Genomic DNA, 20,755 nt, shown 5'->3' with positions numbered 1-20,755 from the left:
TGGAAGAGCTAGGCCGGAAAGTTGCCATTTTAATCCTGAAAAACTTTAATTCAGACTTCAAAAAAATGACATATTTTGAATGCAAAAGTTATATTTATTCAACAAACTTTAAATACAAAAATATGATATCAAACATTTAAAAGAAAAATCACACATACTATATCAGGCAATAATTTTTATCATTTTGTGTCTACACAATTTTGTTTATGCATAACACACACACACACACATATTTGTTAATGAAGAAAGTCACATGGATGTGCATAAATATTTTAACCAATTCCTTGATATTGTACTGAATAAGAATTAGATGGATTTAGATTACATTGTAAAGGGATACATATATTGCCAATCCTTAAGCAGAGAAAATAATCTACAGAAGGAAGAGACATAAGTTCTAACTGGGTTATCTAGAAATAAAGCTAGAAGAATTAACACCTACTATGGCAGTGAAATTGCAACAAATAACTTCTTTGTAGGAAATGATTAAGTCTTACTCTAAAATATTCTTTTTTCAAAGAGAAAGACTGTGGGGCTGTAAATAAATATCTTTCCAACATTTTAAGACCACCATAGACATTTTATCTCATTAAAATGAATGAAGGCTCTACTTAAAATACATTACCATACTTTCCAACCATACTTAAGGAAAGATGAGATGAAGGATCAAACAAACCTTTTTCAAAGTGCTCTTCCGTTTAAGGAATCTCCTACTGGGAACTAATCTTCAAACCAGGCATATTTGATAAATCTGGAAGGTACATCCTGCATTAGAGGCGGGTACAGAGTTCTTTCCTAAACTTTAGTTATAGCCAGCGTAGCTGGGGCTCAGTGGGTAGAATAAATATTTAGTTTCATGGCCCATTACTCTACATAGTGATGTTTCCACATCCTTTACTGCCTCTGATAACCTTTCCAGAAGAATTTTTGGATATGTGCTTTGGATGGGACGGGAACTCTGAAAGTAATCTCCAGGAACCCTAGCCTTCACTAAGTGTGTGTGTGTGTGTGTGTGTGTGTGTGTGTGTGTGTGTCCAGAAGCAGCAACAGATGAAATGCAGGAAGAATTTTATTAGAACCCCACCTTCTCAAAGCCTGACAGTTTATTTCCTTTGGGGAATAAAAAAAAAAAAAGAGGGCAAGAAAGAATGTTCAACTGGGAACGTATTACAAATCATGACCCTACCCTGCCACATGCAAACCCTCACTGTAATCATCCCTCACATCGCCGATTAGAACAAAGTCAGTTGTAAAATGCTTTACCTGCAGGACAGAGGTGTAGAGCAGATTTTCTGTTCAGACCCGTAGCCTCTTATTTTGGATCTGGAATAGTAATGGTGATGTCATCTCAAAGTTGGCGATGTGGCACCGAGGACTCAAGGGCTCTCAGACAATTGCACTGTTTACCTTCACGTTTCTGGGGATTTTGTCAGTTTGGGTTTTTTTAGAAAAGGTGGTAGCAGATATTTTAGCATAAAGTTTACAGCTGGAGAAACAGAAAGAGGTTTTTAGAGGTAGGATCTAAACTTAATAACTATTCACATTTGGCTTAGAACTCTTTCTTAGACTAAAAACAAAACACTCTTCTTCCTCACAAAGCATAACCTTTAGTTGCTCCAAACTAGCACTGAGGTTTGGGTGGGCCCCCAAATGACACCCCTCAGCCTGTCCAACTTCTACCAGGTGTATCGGTTAATAATGCGGATTTTGTAGTCAAAGAAAACACAATAATTTCAAGAGAAACATCAGAAGTGCTTTATTCAAAGTAATGTTCATGGCTAGCTACACATTTCCCCCGTCTTCCAGGTAATTTGTGGATACCGTCCCAATAGAACTTTTCTTGTTTTGAGGCAAACCATTCAGAGACCCAATTTTCCACTTCGTATGTTTTGAGGTGCTGCTCAGAAAGTGCGTGTGCCATCGATCGGAACAAGTGGTCATCTGAAGGAGCAAGGTCTGGTGAATACGGCGGGTGGGCTAATACTTCCCAGGCAAGATCTTTTAACATGTCTTTAACTGGTTTTGAAGTGTGTGATGGTGCATCATCATGAAGCAAAATTACTTTGCCGTGTCTTCTGGCACATTCTGGTCGTTTCACCATCAAAGCGTGGTTCAAATTGATTATTTGTTGTCGGTAGCGATCAGTATTAACGGTTTCACCTGGTTTTAGAAGCTCATAATATACCAGAGCATTGTCTTCTTTCTGAAGCGATTTGGACTTGCAGTCGATGTTGATGGTTGACCTGGATCAACCCATGATTTTGTGCATTTGGGATTCTCAAAATAAATCCACTTTTTATCGCCAGTCACAATTCGATGCAAAAAAGACTTTCATGCGGTTGAAGCAACATTTTACTGATGACTTTTCAATTTTCCATTTGTCTTTCATTCAGTTGATGTGGCACCCATTTTCCTTCCTTTACAATCTTTCACATTGCTTGTAAACAATTGGAAAGTGTTTGCTGAGCAATGTTTAATCTTTCTGCAGGTTGTTTGTGAGTTTGACACACATCTTCATCCAATAATGCTTGTAATTGTTGGTCTTCAAACTTTTTCAGTTGACCTGGACGTTTTTGTCTTTCACATTGAAATCATTACTTTTAAAACATTTAAACTAGCGTTCACCAGTATCTTGAGATGGATCATGTTCACCATAAGCTTCCCAAAGTATTCAGCAGCACTTTTCTTCAAAATAAAGTAATGAATTAAAACTTCCCGCAAATGCTCTTTTTTGGGGCACGAAATTCGACATTTTTAAGTGTAAAAATATCTATGATGTTAAAACCTTGAGAAAATTTGACATATGAAGTTTTAAAGCTTGTTGTCAATACAACAAAATAGCATACATATCAAATTGCATATATATCAACATGTGTAACTCTATCTACTGAAAAAAAAATTGCATTAGTAACCGGTACACCTAGTAAACACAGAGTCTGGTTGGGCAGATTGGGGACCCCACACTCTGAGAAGCTATTCACATTCACGCAGAACAAAGCCACTTGCTACCTTCAGACACAGGGCAGGACACAAGGAAGGACTGAGCTGGGAATGCCCAGTTGTTCCACATCCGCCAGCCAGAAAAGGATGAAACGAGGGTGTGAGTGAGACCTGGAGCATCACATTAATGATGCTTCGCCGGGGAGAAAGGGCGAAGGAGGTTCCCCCAGCCCCTGTGAAAGTTACTTTTTATAAAAAAGTTTTGAAGACTGTTATAATCAATTAACTATATAGGGGACTTTAAGGCAAACATGGCAATATCAAGTGATGTAAAGGAATTCTGTTGTCTGTCAATAACCAATGAACTATGTCAAAGAAGTAACCTGGACTTTTCCTGTGGCCATTTTTATAAGCAAAATGGTAGAAATTAATTCTTCCCATTATTGTGAGTAGTTATATTTCACAAAGAATAGTGACTCCAAGAGGAATGGAGTAAAAATCTCCCCTTTTATGGTGAGAATTATGAAACTTATCAGGAAGCCCAGGCCCAACATTGATGCTCAGCCATAACTCTGTCAGCCTGCGTGCCTCGCGCACTTCCTCTTCCTCACTATTTACATTTTCAAATCTTATCCACATAAATAAACGCTTTCTGCGTGTCTGTAGCAGCGTGGAAGAGAGAAGGCTGTAAAGATTTTTACCAACTTTAGAGAGTATTTATTGTGAGCTGATGTGACCCTGGTGCCATGTGCAAGGAAACTTACTCTGGGGAGTGGGGTACTGAAAGAAATTTCAAAGGCCAAGCCAGTCACTGTCAGAGTATCAAGAGACCCTAGAGGTAGTTTTAATGTGGATCCTCAAACAGAAGCCACATGGGCGATTTTCATGCCACGGTGAAAAGAAAGGGATTCATTTCTTTTATTGGGTTAGATTTATTTTATTTTTTGTTCTCTTTCCTTAGGCAGTATGAAAGAATTTTTTTTTTTACAGAGGATAAAAAATGAGTGAATTAATTAACCAGTCATTTTTAACTAGTCCCCCCAAATCCAGCTGTAGTAATGAAGCAGATGAGATACATTTTAGCTTAAGCTTCAAATTCTTCAAGCAATGAAGCCAGTTGCTCCCTCCTCCACCAAGAATGGACACGTTCACACCTTGTATTGTTCTCCCTTTGGCCAACAACTACCTGCCCACCTTACCTGGAGCACCGGACAAAGGACTGGTCTCTCTGTAACATTCACTCATTTTTCTTTCATTCATTCATTCATGCACTTACCATGTCACACATACTTGGGTTCAGTTTCTGACTTTGCTACTTCATAACTATATGACCTTGAACACGTTTCTCGCCTTCTCTGGGCACAATGAGCACCTTACAGGGCTGTTGTGAGGACTCCATGAGAAGTTTCATGTAAAACATGAAAGCTTTCCTTTTAGATCTATTACTATGTTCATAAATCTTACTGCATGCTAAGCTTTGTGGATTCTGAGATTATTAAGAAGGTGTCCCTCTTTGAAGGAGAGCAGATAGCTGAGTGGCTAACTATAAGGTTATGTGAAGAAATTTAAGGTCATGACTAGATCATTGGCCCTGAGATTGTCAGTCTGTCCAGTTCACTGCTTAATTCCCAGAATTTTGAGAAGTGATTGGACATAATTACACAGAAAATACTCAATAAGCACTCTTTTAAAAACACACACACAAATGCATGAATGAACCAGTGCCAGAATTATGGGATAACTGAATAGTAGAGAAATGCACATACTACTGTGCATACACCATTAAAGGATCAATTCATTCTTTGGGCAAGTGAGGCTAAGGCATGGATTTTGGTTTGGTAAAGGGGAGTAGAAAGAGTAAAGCCTCTTGTTCATTGGTTAAGGGTGTGGGCTGGGGAAAAGACTTCAGAGGTAGACCTCTAAGGATGAGTAGAAAATTAGAGCAGAACTAGGGCAATTATTTGAATTGGAAGTTACAACAGGTCCAAAAGTTCAAGGTGAGAATGTAAAAGGCACTTTTTCAGAGCTAGATGGTACATGGGCACAGGGGGGAAGACGGGGAAAGAGAAGAGGCAGTGGAGACAGGTTGGAAGCGTACCACGATGTGCTCTATGAACTCCGAGGACTTCGTGCTAAAGCGCTGGGGAGCCATTAACAGTGTCTCAGGAAGGAAGCCACATCTTTGGTGCTGACAGTGCTTTTGTGTGGAACCATGTCTGACATCCGCCATGGCGCTTTACCCCCCGCCAATTCTGTATCACAAATGAAAAGCCTGTCATGTCTACTGTCTGTGTCAGTCCTGCCCCAAGCATTTGTACATGAGGCGTTTTCCATTTTATCTTGTAACATCTAATGCCATCAGCTTTGAAGGAAGCGTGCTTTCTTTCAAGTTGCTTGGTAGGCTTAATTCTGTGGTTACCTGATAAAGTACCCAATGTTGCAAAGTTTAGAGTTTATTTCTTAACATTTACAGCTCAATCAAAAGAGGAGAGTTCATATTTTGGATTGGAGTTCATCAAGGAAAGGGTCAAAGTTTAGATACTGAATATAGTACATTTTATACATATTTTTAAATGAAAAAAAAAAGTGTATCTGAGAAGAAAATCCAATTTAAAGACCCCAGAGATCTGATATCTCCTTAAATAGTGCTGGCTACAATACACACTCTCATGGAAGAAATCTTTTCATGAATCTTGGTCCTATGAGGAAAAGAGGCAGTTGTTGAAATATAATTTAGGGCTGCAGAAAAGACGACTTGATGAAAAAAGTTGAGAGTTGGATGATTTAAGGATCTTAAGGAAAAGAATACAAAGGACAACATCAGATGCCCAGGGTTTTAGGCCAATTGCTCATGTTGGAAAACGGGAGTACAAAACCATCCTTCAGAATCTTAGAAGTAGAACTTGATCTTGTGTTTAACACACAAAACCCCCTTGGCCCTAACACATCTTTCCTATATCCCCATTTACAGGACAAGAGAGTTCAAGCTGTTTATGGCAGGAATGTCTACCTTTGGGCTTTTTAAACCAGGTTCAAACCAATCCCAATCTCTTTCTGAGGTCTTAAAATAAGATCAAACAGTGCAAAATTCCCTTACTAGTGCTTAAGCCCAGTTGCCTCTGTCCAGATGACTCCTATAATCCAGCCGGGCAGAACACCTCACCCTGCTGTTCTGTTGCTTTTCCGAAAGTCCTTTGATTGTAAGTAATTATCTCCAGCTGTTCTGGCACCCTGGTCTCCTTTAACTCCTCAGTGTCCGGCCTTAGCGAGGGCTGTGCTGGAGGAAACTGGCTCCTGAGTGTTCCTGCGTGAAGTTCTTGAGCACTTTATGTAGTAAAAATAAACACTACCTGTGCTTTGGCATCTGCATGGTGCTGTGTCCCGAGACTCTCTCCCGAGGAGCTGAAGTCCTTGGAAGGTGCATGGTCGAGAGTGAGAACAAGGCCTCTCAAGGGAGCCTTCCCAAATGCTAGTGCAGTTACTCTTCCCCAGATCGGGATGCACCAAGACCATCCACCTTGACGCGAATGGGGGAAAGTACACCTAGAGGAATCTTACTTTCCCTTGATATTTTATTCTCTTAAACACAAGCACCTACAGTGGAGGTTGAAGTTCTGCCTCTCATTTTGGATTGATCTTTTTGTACTGAAAGTCAAAAGGAGATATAAGGTTTTCCCAGGAACAAATGGATAGATCTGCACCCATGTATGTATATAGGAGCAAAGTGAAAACACAAGTTTCCCCCAATTTGTCCACTTGAAATGATCTACCCTAGTCAAGAGGTATTTCATTTCTCAGCTTCTAGAAATTTGAGGGGATTTCTGATTGGCATGGGCATTAATTTGTGATGATAATATTTTCCATAAAGCGAAGCTATGAGATGGACCTCTCATTGCAGCACACTCTTTAACGAGAGCTTTGAGTTGGGGTGCCTGGTGAATGTCCTGGGACGCTGACTGTGCCTTTGCTTCTTCCGGATAGAGGCTGATGGTGCGGGGGGGGGGGGGGGGGGGGGGCGGGGGGAGCGGAATTATTTTCTTTAACAATAAATCCAGATTACTTAATATGGAGAAGACTTTTCTATTATAACTGACTATACAAAAGTTTGCATTTTACCCTTTTCAATTCAAACCCATGCATCAGAAATTGGGCTTAAGAATTAGTTTCCCTTTGGCATCAGGTGCTGAGAGAGTTTCCATCTGAATCTCCCAATAGATAGAACATTTCATTCCTGTAGGTTCACAGAAGTAATTATGTATGTGCTCCCAATGGAGATTAGCACTTGAATAAAAAAGGCATCACTCAGGAGGAGGCTCTGAGAGGGTCGGACTCGGACCGGTCCTCTGGCACCAAGTGGAAGGAATAAACAGAACTTATCACAGAGTTGGTTCGACCTCAGTAGAATCAGAGGCCGGGGTTCAGAGCATGCTCCTTCACCAGCGGTGGCAGAGATGACTGCTACCATATTTTTCAAACAAACAAAAAAAACCCTCAAAAATTGTCCAGCAATTCCACTCTAGGAATTTGTCCCATGAAAACACAGTCATGTTCACAACAATGTATAGACAAAAGTATTCTTTGAGTGTTACAATCACAATAGCTAAGCATCCAACAATATAGAATTGGCTGAATAAATAGTGCACTTTTCCAATTGTAATATTCTGTTGCCCTAGACATCATCATGTCAAAACAGATTTAATGACATGAAAAGATGTTAACATAAGTTTTAGTGAAAAGTCACCTTATAAAGAAGTGGCGGCATGATTCCAATGTAAAAAAATATGTCTGTATTAGGGTTAGCAGCAAAGTGACTAAGGCCCAGGTTTAGCTGGCCTTTGATTGTAAGTCAGCTGGCCCAGGTTTGAGTCACCTCTGCCACTGAGGCTGGTGACCTTGGGAGAGCTGGTTAATGGCTCGAGGCCTCAGGTTTCTCACTGGTAAATGAAGGCGAGAATAGTTTTAACCTGCTACAGTATTTGTCAAAGCCATGTAGTTTCCCCCATGGGAAGTATTTAGAGAAAGCCTGGGTTCATAAAATGACTCAATAAACTTTAGCTACTGTTATCATTATTGTTAATACTACTACCTATATGTGTATGTAATTTATATTTAAGAAATACAAGGGTAATCCTATCTAATAAAGAGGGAATATGCAAATTGACCATAACTCCATGACAAAGATGGCGGCAGCCGGGCCGGGATGCAGATGTTCCACCCCCCCCCCCCAACCTGTGGAGGGCCTGTGGGCAGCGTGCAGGCGCGGAGGCGTGGAGCGGCTGGGGCGGGACGCCTGGTGGGTGGGGTGGGATACCTGCCTTCGTCACCTTGGTGATGAAGCCAGGCATCCCGCCCCACCAAGGTGACGAAGGCAGGCATCCCGCCCCACCCACCAGGCATCCCGCCCCACCCAGGCCGCTTCAGGCCTGTGGGCAGTGCGTGCAGAGAGCCTCTGGGCTAGGGAGGAGGGCCAGCGGAGGGCGGCCTGTACTCCCCACATGGCGGCGGTGGCAGCCGTGAGTGCGCCAAGTGGAGCCTGCGGGCCGAGCTGAAGTAGCGCCTGCAGGCCATCAGCGCTGAGGAGTGGCTGCGCAAGTCCCGCCTCCTGGCCCAGAAGGTGCGCAATCGCAGGGACAGCCACCGTGGCGGGACAGATTGACGTCCTCCTGGCCGCGCCATGGGGGTTTGCGGATCTGCACAGCCACAGGCCTCCATGTGCACATCCTCTCCTCCCCGTCTAGCGTGCGAATGTCCCCCAGCGTGCTGTCATCCATGCGCACCTGCAACAGTCCCGGACCATGTCGCGTGCAAGTCTTCCCCCGCCCCCCGCCCCTCCGCTGCACTTCCATCAGCCCCAGCATGCCTACATCCCCCACAGGATGTGCGCACGTCCCCTCTGGCACACTCACGTCCTTTGGAGAGTGCCTGGGTGTTCTGGGTGCTGAGGGAGGGCGCCTGTGAGGTGACAGTGAGAGGGCGGAGTGGTGATGCCCTGTTCCCGTGGAGGCCAGTGCAGCGGCAAGATCACCCCCATGGGGCTAATGCAGGTGCTGAGGCGGGAGCAGGTGCGGACAGACACACCTCGTGGGTGCGGGCGGCCCTCCCTGAGGTGCCTTCGGTCAGCGTTCAAGATCGGGAACCCAGAGGAGGCGAGGAGTTCCGTTCTCTCAGTGAAGTGGTGGGATAGTTGGGGCGACTGCAGAGGAGGAATGTGCACTTTGGATGCCGGCACCCATGAGCGAAGGCTGCCCTGACTGAGCCTCGCTCGCTTGGAGCCTAGTGCACTCCTGCCGGGCAGCAGGTGACAGGATGTGCTTTTCTAGGTTAATGAGAGAAAACATTGATTCTCCCGCTGCCCGCGAAGGTGGAAAGTGGAGTGGGGAGACATGTGGGGAGTGAGCAAGGTTCCCTGCCTGGGGCTTCCAAATCTGTCATTGGTTCCTTTCACCGCTGACTAGAGATATACAGGGTGTCCCCCCAAAATGTATACACACTTCGAATACCTACTAATTCCAGTGGGTTTAAGCATGAAAAGAAAGAAACAACAATGGAGCTGTCATCTGTTAAAAGTGCAGGCACAAACCAGCAGTCGGACATTCCCCAAGGGGTCCCGGATTGGAGAGGGTGCAGGCAGGACTGAGGGGCTCCCTTCCCTCCCCCCACCCCCGTGCACAAATTTCATGCACCGGGCCTCTAGTAGGTAATAAATAATTTTCTTCTTTGTGTGTTTTTAATGTTTTCTACAATGAGCTTGTATTTATTTTGACATCTCTCTCTCTCTCTCTCTCTCTCTCTCTCTCTCTCTCTCTCTCTCACACACACACACACACACACACACACACACACACACACATACCCCAATTCATGATAGATGGTATTTTGTTAGTAAGATGATTGTGATGCATTTCTTTGAGGTCAGTTTTTCTGTATAGACTACTTTACGGGATTGTTGTGAAATCAGATGACTATGTCCTTTTTTAGTTATTGTTTCTTAAGTAGTCTCAATGTTCTAGGCTTGAGCTATGTGCTTAACATATTTTTCTATTTAATCCTCACCAAAAATGGGGGGGGCACACACAAAATAGCTATTATATTTTCTTTCAATTGAGGGTTGAAATGTTGCATAAACATTCCCAACAAAGCAATTTGCTCAAGTATGCACTGAATGAAATTAGAGATAGGCCTGGGCATAAACCCTTTTTTATGAAGACATTTTTTATGATTTTGGTCTATCTTAGGCACTGGGAAATTTCTAGGTAATAGAATATAATTTCCATATACAAAACAATAATTCTTCTGTAATGTGCTTTTCTCAGCCATGTAAGTTACAGAAGTACTTTCCTACCCTGAATCAAAGGGACCTGCTCAAAGTTTCCAGACTTTATGCGCCCATCGTATAGCCATAGCTCTCCATCTGCCCTCATTGGCCAATAGGGTTTCCCTGTGAAAGTCAGCTTGTTATCCCGAGGAAGGAAGGTGAACGTGTATAGATGATGGATGTATTAATCTCCTGGAATAGACATTTTCTCTTTGGCTTTGCCTTTCCTGCCGATAATGCATCTGCCAAAACTACCATCCATGGGCTTACTGAATGCCTTACCCACCATCATGGTATCCCACACAGCATTGCTTCTGATCGAGGAACTCACTTCACAGCAAAAGAAGTGTGGCAGTGGGCCCATGTTCAAGAATTCACTGGTGTTATCCTGGGTCCCGTTGTTCGGAGCAGCTGGCTTGATAAAACAGTGGACTGGCCCTTTAAAGACCCAGTCCCAGCAGCAGCTGGGTGGTGATACTTTGCCAGACCCAGGCAGTGTTGTGCAGGAAGCTGAATGGCTCTCGATCGTGTCCCACAGGGTGCTGTGTCTCCCATGGCCAGTGCTCACGGGCCACAGATGAGAGGCGGGCATGGGCGTGCCATCACTCACTACCAGCCTAGTTTTGCTTCTTCATAACTGTTTGCTTTGTTGGTCTAGAGACCTTAGTTGGAATGTTCTCACCAGCAGACACAGCAATGATCCCACGGACTGCTAACTGGCTGGTTTGGGGTCCTCATGACCCACTTTCTTCAAATTAGTGTCTGTATCTGTATATTCAGATGATAGATGATAAATATGTAGATAGGTAGGTAGGCAGGTAGATCGATCTTTATATATGCACATATCTCTACCTAGCTATCACCTGTCTAAAATCTTCTACTGTTTCTGTTTTTCTGCCTGATTCCATGGGACACCTTGTTCCACATATTTGATACATACGAGTGTAATAGGCATCCTGAGACTTGATCCTTTTTTTTATTTCTTGATGCCTCTGGAGGTAGCATTTATACTAAGGACAGAATCTCCTTTTATTCTTGGAAGGGCCACTTTGTAAATGCCTTCGGTCATACATTGCAGGACGAGTACCCACCTATGGTTCCTCGTTGAAACTCTTAGGATTTCCTAGAAAAGATTCCTAACTAAAGTCACTTCATTCTAAGGTGCTCGTTATTCTGTTTCCGTGATGCACGTTATTTTCTTTTGGGTCAGGAGTGTCTTTGCAGATAGCATTGGAATGTAAACTAACATTCGGCTTCTTCTCTTGGCTCCCACGTCAAAGCAGGCCTCTGCAGCCTGGGTGCTGAGGTGGGAAACAGGGAAGACCTAGCTGTCATGCAAAGGCATGGCCAGTGTCCTTAAGGAACAGTGATGTGTAGCTTTCTGTGTAACACAGATGGTAAATCTGAGAGGGAAGGACCTCCGGCACACTGTGGCTCAGGCTGAGGAGATGTACCTGCTCTTCTGGGCTGCGGAAGGACACAGTGAGGCCAATAACGGAGTCTCCAGCAGTGCTGATAGAATCTTGGGAGCAGATACTGGTGAGGTGGAGCGTCTTATGAAATAGAGTTGCCCCTCTGGCTGAATCTAGTTAATAAATAGATATCCAACTGGCTCCATAGTGGCATGGTACATGTCATTTTGGGGAAAGGCATCTTTAGCCTTGGGGATAAGAATCATCTTTTCTGACTTACACTTCACTAAGAAACCTTTGGAGTCCATATCATATTCCACATATTGCTCCCATTATTGCAAAACTATAGCCAGTAGTCTCAACATATTTGTGTGTCAGTCCGGTCCCCAATCACAAGGGTAATAAGCTAGGCCATGTGATAACCTCGTATCAGTTACTAGGGGCAGATGGAAGTCATTACTCTAAGTCACTGGGTTTCCCAGATCTGTGGGTAAGGTAGATTCTCTCTGGTCTTTATTAGGAGTGGATTTCTTTAATTTACATGGCCTGCGAAATTGTATTAAAGGAGGTTATATTTATGTATCTGGCAAAGGCCTTATAAAACATGAAAATTAACTGCAGGGTTAATGAGGAACCTTCCAAAGGCTCAGAAAGGCCATGCAGTATCACAGAGAAAAGTCTCAAAGGGAAGTCCAGGTTTATTCCCAAGGCCCACATCTGATTTATTGTGTCTCCTTGGACAAGTCACTTAACTTGCCATCATCTCTTTCTCCAGCTGTAATAATATTCCTACCTCATATCTCAGAGGATTATTGCAAAGACTCTTACTACACACAGGCTGGAATTGTATTACTGCTTGGGAATAAGCTTTTAGCACCTCAGAAGATAGGGTTGGAAAAAAACCATTAACTATAGATATGCTTGTGATGAAGGCATTATATACATCACATCTCATCTCCCTTCTATTATGGAAGAACTTTAAGTAAAATTGGATCGTGCTGCTCTCTCTGAGACTGCTCACGCTTAATTCAACTTCAAGATTTTCTCTGAAAAAACAAAACACACATATACCAAAACACACACACACACACACACACACACACACACACTAAATGCCTATATGGGTGTTTGCCAATCTCTAGTCACAGAAGCGTTTTTACAGAAATACTAGAGGTTTTATTAACTTATATTTAGGATGTGTGATAGTAACAACTAAAAGAAATAGTGGTGCTATTTATACTTTTCCTACTGCCTTCCAGAACTAGAGCGCAGCATATAATTCCTGCAGTAGGTGCTACCTTTGGCATTAATGTAAAAACGTGTTGAAATTCTGAAGTGTTGTGGAAGTGTTGATTATTAGTAGCAGTCCACCGTGAGAGAACATTTAAAAGGCAGCATTGGAGGTAGTTTTTACTTTCTTTTTTGCTCTCCCCCTCGTAGTTGTTTTCTTTTCTTTACAACTAAAACACCGATGGCTGTCCCAGCATTATGAACATAGTTTTATGAAGAACAATATACATGTTTTTAATGATGATACAAATCAAACATTAGAAATCACAATCATGAGTGAGCCTTGAAGGTTAGGCCAGTTGAAAGGAGCCAGACACCCAAGGCCACACATTGTATGATTCCATTTGCATAAAATGTAAAATTGACCAGAACAGATAAATCTATAGAAACAGGAAGTAGAGAGAGGTTGTTAGCAGTTGAGAAGGGGAGGGAAGGGGGTGTCACAGTGACTGTCCGTGGGTACAGGGTTTCCTTTTATGGTGATAAAAATGACCTGGAACTAGTGCTGATAGTAGCATACTTTGTGAATATACTAACTCACTAAATTATACACGTCAAAACAGTTAATTTTATGGTAGGTGTATTATATCAATAAAAAGTTACAGAGAAATGGATAATTTTAGGTCTTGCTACCTCTGACAGTGTCAAGAATATATATTTTTGGTCTTTTAAGCATAAGGATGTATTTTATGTTTAATGTTGTATTCATTGTTTTATTACCCTAAATACCTATGGCGAGGAAACATTATCTTTTAGACATCACATTATTGTGGCACTTAATTTTTCCACTGAAAAGTTCACCTGTCATGTCCCATATGACTTCCTATTCCTCATGGTGACTTTGAGTCAGAAGCCTGGGTTTCTGTTCTTCTCTCCATAAAATATGCCTCGTGCTATAGAACTTGACAGATACATACTGGAGCTCCTGTGTGTGACTCGGGCTAGGAATGAAATGCTCTGTTCTCACCAGGCCAGTGTTTGTGACATTGTGGGTGCAATCAGAAGGCCAAACCATGCAATAATTGGAACAGGGGAAGTTTATGGCAAACAATGATGAAAGGAGGATAGAGAAGTAACGATAAAGATGTAAAGAGAACTCTACCTAACTGACATCCTGTGTCCGGGGACCGTGAACGTGGAACTCCACCTGAGTTTCAGAGCTCAACAGAGAAGTGTGGTGGTAGTTAACTGGATGGTGGAGAAGTTCGCTGGCTCGCCCAGGTCAGAGCTGGTCCACAGTCACGGGCAAATGGGACACAACACCTGCAGGATGTAGATGACCAGAAGCTACGGGGTGGTGTTCAGAGGAGGGTGAAACAAGGATCAGAAAGCAGAGATAGAAGGCATGTTTGAAAATTATATACAGGAGAGAACTCTGAGTATGACTGGGCAAATAAACTGACCAGAAGCAAATGCATCTGAAAACTATCAAGGAAACAGGCTGAGAAACCTCTCATCCACCGAGAAGAATGTTTACCTCAACATCCTCTTCAGCTATGGGCATAGAAAATGATGGCCTTAAGGCTGAGGCTCTTTGAGGATAGAGTCTGAGGCCACAAACGCAATGGACAAGGAGGTTTCTCCCAGAGAACAATAAGAGTCTGTAGAAGGACCGTCCCTCCCACCAGGGTGGAAGCTCTTCATACTGTCTAACAGGATTTCAGAACTGCTGTGGACCAGGGACTGCTGCATTTCCTGTCCTTTTCCCTAACCAGATGGGTTATTGTGGCCAACCTACCCATGCTTCCTGTGGCACATTGGGTATTGTGGAAGTGTAGATGACTTATCTCTTTGTTTCTGGGTCACTGGGTCACAGGGAGCCACATTTGAGCCTGATAGAAAGGACTATCCGTTCCTTGGAACCCCTGGACTCTGAGCTGAAGGGTGGAACTGTGTGTGACTTTATCTCCCATCAGGAAGGGATGTTTTCTGTGTGAGAAAGAATGAAATGGGTGTTTTATTGCCAGAAGGACTGATGTTAGCAGACTTTAGAACCAAACTCGCTTTCCTTTTCTTCTTGTGCATAAAACTAAACTGGTGATATGTAACCTTTCTGAATGTTGGGCAGTAGCACGTGGGTGAAAGGGCCACTTACTACTTCTAGGCCTGTCCACCAAGCTCTCTTTGGCCCTCTCCTAGCTGCTGGAATCATAGGACTCTGGCCTCAGGGACAGTGAAGCCATAGACACAAGATATCTTCAAGTCACTCATTGGAAAATTTGCCCAAAATAACCAGCGGACTAAGAATGCTCACGTGGACTTACTGCATGAGTGAGAAGCACGCTGTTATTTCTGTGTAACCCACAGCAGCCCTGTGGTTGTTAGCCTGGCCAGACAGGTGTGCAGAAGCAGCTTGAATTAGGCCATGGCGCCAGGACATGGATCTGTTTTTAACAGAGGTGATGTGTTGGGTGAAGGGCTGGACTGATGCAGAGCAGAACACCGAAGTCTGGTGGTCAGTGGCGCTGAGAAGCAGCGGGGCATTTGGTATCAGGGGAAGAAGGAACAAAGGGAACCAGGCGAGGGATGGGGATGATGCATTTCCAGGACTTCTGAGGGTTCAAGCCCTCTGTAGCTTGACAGAGTGACATCGGCACCTGGGTGAATGCCCGTCACCCTGGATGGCCATTGCACTTATTGTTCAAACTAGAATCCTATTCAATAGCGTCAGCGATGCTCTCAGGAATTACCCCTGAGCAACAGACAAAAACCACGGTGTCCTGGGGAAACCGGACGGATGGTCTTGTTTCCTCTAATTATGGTTCTGTGCAGTGTTCAGGTGAAATAAGTAAAATCAAATAAGTCAAAACTTCTTCCAAATGGGAACATGACCAGATTCTTGTGCTTGTTGTGGTTGCAGTGAATATCTTCAAATCAATGAATGAAGGAAACCCCCCTAACCTTCTCTGTGGCAGTTTCTACGTATCTAGTTTTTAGAAAGAACATCGGTGTACCTGTAGCAACTTTGCAAAACAGGCCATTTCTTACAAATCTGGTTCAGGGTGTACTAGTTAACAGGACAGAAGTCCAGATTTCCTCTGCCACCTGAGGGAGACCTTTCCCACGCCCCTGCCCCGCACACATCTCCACATGGAGCACCAAGTTCGCGGCAGCAGGGAGCGATTCATTTCCATGTCCACCCGCGAAGGGATGCCTGTGGTGCGCCTGAAGCTGAGAGCAAAGTGCGGATTAGGAAGCAGCGAGCCCTGGCTCCCTGAGGCATCCGCTCAGCCTCCATTAAGTTGCCCTACCAGGGAGCAATGCTGGGGTCCAGAGCTTGCCTGCTCCCGGGGTTCTGGCTTTCTGGGGCCATTTTCAGAGGGTGCGGCCCAGCACAACCCCATGGTTAGTTTCTTCCCACATGTGTCTGACATTTGCTGCCCGAGTTCCCTTTCCCACCCGCCAACCCAGCTCCCATTTAGGAAACTGAATGTGGAAATAATTGCACAGATATTTTTAGCATAATTTCTTAGCTGTGCATTAGGTAAATTGTTATTAAAAAGACTACACATAAAGCAAAATGTCCATTTATGAATGTTAGTGGTGGAAGGAACAGCAGGAGGCTGTGTGAGCTGATTCCTCTCTCGTGAGAAGGACAGTTATGACCCCCAGGATGCAGGGGATGTGACTGTTCTGTCAAATCACAGGGCCGCTTGCCCACACGATGGCAGAGAGCTTGGTAATAGGTGCCTCGAAGCATTTCATGAAAACCAATCAATAGACATAAAAATGTTTAGAATAATGGGCATATGTTCACTTTTGTTATTATTTTTATAGTGGTAGGCATATTAGTAATCCATATTAGTTGCTTTTATCAAAATTAATATGTATTAGTATATATATATACTATTTTAATATAAAGGTATCAATAAAACATGCTAAATTATTGTTTAAGGATTGAAGGATTGGTAAGTTTTATGCCAAACAAGAGAGACAGAAATACAGAGACAGAGAGACAGAAAAACAGACAGAGAAAGGAACCTCACGGTGTGTATTGGGGTGGGGTGGTTTGAGGACCAGCAAGGGGGCTGTGATAACTGGTTCAGTGACTCAAGTTTGGAAGCCTTCTTGCCCTTTGGTAGAAATGGTACAGTTTCTTCCATATTAGCCCACATTACCCAAGGACCTGTAGATGGAAATTATATCAAGACTAAATGAGTTTCCTGTTCCTCATGGAACAGGCTGACATATCTCAGAGGGAAGGGATGGTGGATCAACTAAAGAACTTACATGCATACTAGAGGCCTGGTGCACGGGATTCGTGCACTGGTGAGGGAGCATGACCTGCGGGGATCGGTCCGCTCATCCCGGTCAGCCGAGCGGCTGTGGACCTGCCCTCTGAGCGGCTGCTCCCTGGTCCAGCATCTTCCGTGGAGCCAGAGCACTCGCCTCTCCAGGGGACCCAGTCAGGCCTGGGCCCAGGGACAATTGCACTGAGAGGCGGTGGAGTAGGCCTCAGTCCCGTGATGGCCACAAACCCGCCTCCCAGCCTCTGGGGTCAGCTCTGCGAGCCCTGCGGTGGCGCTGCGCGACCTGCAGGCGCTCAGAGGAGGTGGCAGGGAGTGAGGAGGAGGAGCCTGGGGTTAGGAGGCGACCATCACAGCCGGGGTTCCTGCCCGTTGGCCCGGGGTTCGCAGGGGGAGCAGCCACACATCCCCTTCAGCCGAGCGGCACTCCCACTGTGGTAGTGCACTGACCACTAGGGGGCAGCTCCTGCATTGTGTGTCTGCCCCCTGATGGTCAGTGCGCGGCGTAGTGACTGGTCGACCGGTTGTTCCACTGTTTGGTCCCTGGGCTCTTATTATATAGGATATGCATAACCCATGGACAGACAATAGTGAGGTGAAGGCTGGGGTGGGGCAGGTGGGAGCAGGGTGGACGGGGTCAGTAGGAGGAAAAAAGGGGACATCTGTAATACTTTCAATAATAAGGATAAATTAAAAAATAAAAAGTATGCATCACCCTAAGGAAAAAATACAAACAAGAAAAAATAACCAACCAATAAAATGCAAAAGAATGAGTTTTCTGCGTCCAGAGTGGGAGGGAATCATGGTGCAGAGAAGGGCTCTGTCATCTCCCGGGCTCTGAGTGTGTGTGCATGTGTGTCTGTATGTGTTTGCGTGTGTGCGTGTGTACCTGTGTGTGCATTTTAACTTTTATAAACAATAAAGGGGAAATTTAAAGTGATAAAAGTTGTTTCTAAAAGTGGAATAGGGTAAGGGTAGCTAAGGAGGTGGTAAGTTCCCCCCACCAAGGGACTCACATACCCACGTTTTTTAATCTTTACTGTTGAAAGTATTACATATGTCCCCTTTTCCTCCCCACTGAGCTCTTCTAGCCTGCCCCACCCCAGGCCTTCCCCTCCCTATTGTCTGTGTCCAGGGGTTTCGCATATATGCATACAAGTTCTTTGGTTGATCTCTTTCCACCAACCCTCCCTCCCCTGCCTTCCCTCTGAGGTTTGACAGTCTGTTCCATGCTTCGATGTCTCCAGATCTATTTTTTTCATCAGTTTATTTTATTCATTAGCACACACAGTCTTGACAGGCTGGAGATACAATATTTTAATATGAATTTAAAATAGCCAATTATTTCCTTCCCAGTATCTCACTCTCCCCTTCCCTCCCCACCCTGACTTCATAACTTCTCCTCCACTGGGACAACTTGATGGTTGGATATTCTTCGCTTCAGTGGGTGCCAAAAGCCCAACAGAGCCAGAGAGGGGATCCTTCCTGGCTTCTGCCGGACCTTGGCCCGGAGGGCAGTGGCCAGGATGCTTCAGGCGGAGAGACGGGGTCGGTCCTGTGTTTCCCCCCAAGCCACGTTCCGAATGGGGGTGATACCCTTGGATAGATTGGACGGTTTGAGAGCCAGGTTGTGTTCAGGTCGGAGGCTGACTCAAAGCTCCTCCCGTGGGCCCTGCAGCAGCGGCAGCTGGAAAAGGGCTCAGGGGTGAGAATGAGGCAGCCGCTGGGACTACGGATGGAGAGGCGGGAAGACGGGCTGGCTCAGCACAGACAGCAGGCACCAAGGACTAGATACCTCCTGCCCTCCACGTGTACTAGGTAAGCCCCAGGATTTAGACAAACCACAGAGATGAAAGGAATCTGACATGGACAGTAGGGCAGGCCTCCTGGGTGTGTGCTGCGCCGTCGCACAGGTCTCTATGCAGAATGGGCTGGCTCCAGTGTGGTCATCTTGCGATTCTTAAGTTTTGACCAAGGGGCTTGCATTGTTCATCGTGCACGGGAACTTGCAAATGATGTAGTCATTCCTGCTTGGCTTCTACTAACTCCCCTCAATGCCACCAGAAAGAGGGTCCACATAGAAAAGCAGTGGATTTGAGAAAGATAAAGTTACGTTTCTGCATCGCGGAGCTTGTGGTGGGATCCCGTTACATCCCAGCCAAGGCCAGGTGGGGAAGGTGAAGCGTGTTCCGATCACAGGAAGGAGTAGTCCGGTTTGGCTGGAACGCAGTACGGTGGGTGGGCTGGGGACAGGGAAGCTGGAGCCCATGTCCGCAGGCGTGAGCCTGCGCCCTCTGGCACGCCCTCCAGTGGAGGGTAGCAGAGTTCAGACACATTGGGAATCACGTAGAATTCCTATTTATGGGGGCCTGGAATACACAGCCACACTCAAAACCTCCATCTGCAATATGCAAAGTAGCATCTTAACAAGAGAAGACAGCTCGGGCAGTACTTTCGATTGTGGTAAATCTGGCCGTAAATCCTAAATCTGCTGCTTCCTGGGGGAATGCCAGGCTTCCCCTCACCTACTTCTGAGGGATTCTGTGAGAATGAAATGAGATGCCATGCACACGGTGCTTCCTTGGCACAGAGCAGGGGCCCCACGCTCATTGTATGTAGCTCCAAGAAGGCTACTTGCAAGTGAGGTTATCTTTTCCTTTAGTGTGAATATCGACTGTATGACACGCTAACAGCTCCGGGTACCAGACCTAGGATATTTTGGTGTTCAAGAAGTGCCTAAAAATAAATACATGCTGGCGAGAAAATAAGCCAGCCCTGGCCCAGGCCTCTCGGCCCCAGGCAGTGCGTGGGTGCAGGGCTTTGGGGCGGCTCCAGCTCCGAGAGCTAACCAGCTTGTTGTTGCATTCGTGAAAACAAGAAAAATAGAAGTCATACGGAATTATGGCATTCTATTTCAGCACATAGGTTGGCTAAACTTACCAAGTTCATGGCTGTGTTGGACCTGTTCGATAGCAATAGCCCTGGCCGGTGTGGCTCAGTTGGTTGGAGCATCGTCCCATGCACCCAAAGATGGCAGGTTCCATCCCTCATCAGGGCGCATGCAGGAGGCAGCCAATTGATGTCTCTCTCTCTCTTCCTCTCTCTAAAATCAATTTTTAAAGATTAGTTGCATTTGGTTTAGTAGAAAAATACTTATCCCTGCTCTCTCGTCCCCCTCGGCGGGCCTGTGCTTTCTCCCTTTCCTAGCGTTTGAACAAGGCCCTTCTGGTCCGACCACAACTATTGCGCAGGGATACTGTTTTGCCAGAGGAGATGTATCTTTTAACATGACACCCCAGACTTTTCTGTGTTTAAAAAGAAAAGGGTCAGGTTTAATGTTTAGTTTTTCAATGTGGACAAGTAATCACCGGGGACGGAACCAAGATCAGAAAGTTCACTCTAACAGGGACCTGAACTTGGCCTCCAACGTAAAACACGGTCTCAGAGGCACAAGGGCGGCGCGCTAAATGTTTTGCCTTTTGAATATTTGATTTCAGCACAGAAGCTGCAATCCAGCCGTCTCCTAATGGCTGTCTGTCATCGCTGCCAGG

At 44.9% G+C, this 20,755-nt stretch overlaps 1 protein-coding gene across 9 annotated transcripts in view; it reads right to left on the bottom strand.

The window, feature by feature from the left end:
• Nucleotides 1-18,619: 18,619 nt before the first annotated feature.
• The window catches only part of ZFHX4 (zinc finger homeobox 4), a 365,425-nt gene continuing 363,289 nt past the window's right edge, over nt 18,620-20,755 (bottom strand). For all 9 annotated transcript variants that reach the window (XM_079796736.1, XM_079796738.1, XM_079796741.1 and 6 more), the window contains one exon: nt 18,620-20,755. This exon is cut by the window's right edge and continues 5,081 nt beyond it. The gene's annotated coding sequence lies outside the window, so the exon portion shown is untranslated.

This window comes from Cnephaeus nilssonii, assembly GCF_951640355.1.
Source record: "Cnephaeus nilssonii genome assembly, chromosome: 18".
Classification (NCBI taxonomy): domain Eukaryota; kingdom Metazoa; phylum Chordata; class Mammalia; order Chiroptera; family Vespertilionidae; genus Cnephaeus; species Cnephaeus nilssonii.
Note: the sequence above shows the minus strand (reverse complement) of the source record. Positions and strands in the feature narration are given on the sequence as shown.